Source organism: Mastomys coucha, unplaced genomic scaffold, assembly GCF_008632895.1.
Source record: "Mastomys coucha isolate ucsf_1 unplaced genomic scaffold, UCSF_Mcou_1 pScaffold7, whole genome shotgun sequence".
NCBI lineage: Eukaryota > Metazoa > Chordata > Mammalia > Rodentia > Muridae > Mastomys > Mastomys coucha.
In genome coordinates, this window is record NW_022196913.1 from 93,447,993 (window position 1) to 93,449,810 (window position 1,818).

General features: G+C 44.4%; 1 protein-coding gene across 1 annotated transcript in view; it reads left to right on the plus strand.

Moving 5' to 3' along the window:
- Nucleotides 1-1,818, plus strand: part of Deptor (DEP domain containing MTOR interacting protein) — a 146,777-nt gene that overhangs the window by 103,488 nt on the left and 41,471 nt on the right. The window lies entirely within an intron of this gene.

Consider the following 1,818-nt stretch of genomic DNA (forward strand, 5'->3'; position numbering starts at 1 on the left):
TCTCCCTCCCCCTCTCCATCTCTTTCTCTCTCATGTTTGTCTCTTTGCTAGCGCTGTCTGCTAGATGCTGGGGTTACTGGCACCTGCAGCCACCATTCTTAGTTTTGGAAGGAGAATGTGGGTACATTCAAGCCTACCTATTAGAATTCATTGATGTCTTGCAGTTTCAAAGCCTCCATAAAGACTTTTAACCATCATAAGGCTAGTGAGATAGCTTAGAACATGAGCCATGCAAACCCGATGACCTGCGTTCAATCCCCGGAACCTACATAAAGATGGAAGGGAGAACCGTTGTACAGACTTCTCCGACCTCCACACGTGCGCCTTATCCTCATCTCTGTCTCTGTTTCTGTCTCTCTCACTACCTCACTCTCTCACAGACACACACTCGCTAATATAAAAATAGAAGTATTAGTCATCTCTATCTGGATTATATATAGATTTACTAGTTGATATAAATATCTGGCCTCACCACTCTCTCCCAAGAACAAAGCCATTGCTGTTGCCTTAGTCCATGTCATGGTGATGAGCAAGAGGGAATCTGCACGATAATTCCCTGGGTCTCAAAGTTTTTGCTTCTCAACACAATAAAAAGTACACTGAAGCAAATGACCAGCTCTGCCCCCCAAAATATCACCCGTTCCATAACCCCTGAGGAGTCACAGGCTTGGGGAAGAGCTTGTCTCCTAAGCAATCAGGTCTTAGAGCTCAAACACTCGCTGCTTTTCCTACCCCCTCCTTGGGGCCTGAGAGATGCCTTTCTCCTCTTGATATTTGACCTGCTCCCTCATCCTTAGGAAAAAAAAAAAAAAGCAAAAGATCTAATCCCAACCACCTGTCCCCCTCCCAAGAAGTGGAAAAACCATTCTTGGCTCTTCACTGGGAGAGAGTTTCTTAAGCCTAGGGCTCAGCCAGCAGGTGGGCTCAGCTGCCTGGGGAGGGATCATGCAGTCCTGTCCCATGCTGCTGCTGCTGCTGCTGCTGCCCATTTGTTGGGGACCAGTGACTGACCTCAGAATGAATCCACTGCCAAAGGCAACTGGAGGTGGGCGTCTCTCCAGATTAGACCCTGGCCCTTTGTGGCACTTAAATCTCTGTACTCTGTATGTACTCTTGTTAGGATGGTCCATGTGCTCTAGCCCCACTAACTGACCTGGGACAGTAGAACAAGCCGGCTCTCCCGTTCCTAATTATTATCAAAGACTGGACAGGGAAATTCATTACTAGAGGAAAGATGTTCATTACTAAGGGAGTTGCACACAGCTGTCTCTGTGGTCCTGGTAGGCAACTGCAGTGAGCTAAGAATAGACAGACAGTACTCCACAGTGTTACCTTCCAAAGTTTCTGAGACAGCATAGTATGGGACAGTATGACACTTGCTAAAAATGTAGGCCCGGGCACCCATGCTTAAATTTGATCCTAATTTTACTACCCACGATTTTAGCTACAGGTTGTTGGAAATGCACAAATGAACTTTTCTGAACCAGTTTTCCTCACGTATAAAATTAATGGTAAAAAAAAAAATTTTAAGATATAATATTAAGTATTATACCTTTAAGCTTTAAGTCTATCAGGTACCGTGGCTTTAGGATTTTGTTTCTTTTTTTTAAAGATTTATTTTATGTATATGAGTACATGGTAGCTGTCTTCAGACACACCAGAAGAGGGCATCAGATCCCATTACAGATGGTTGTGAGCCACCATGTGGTTGCTGGGAATTGAACTGAGGACCTCTGGAAGAGTAGTCGGTATTCTTAACCACTGAGCCATCTCTCCAGCCCTGCTTTAGGATTTTCTTTCTTTCTTTTTTTTTTTTTT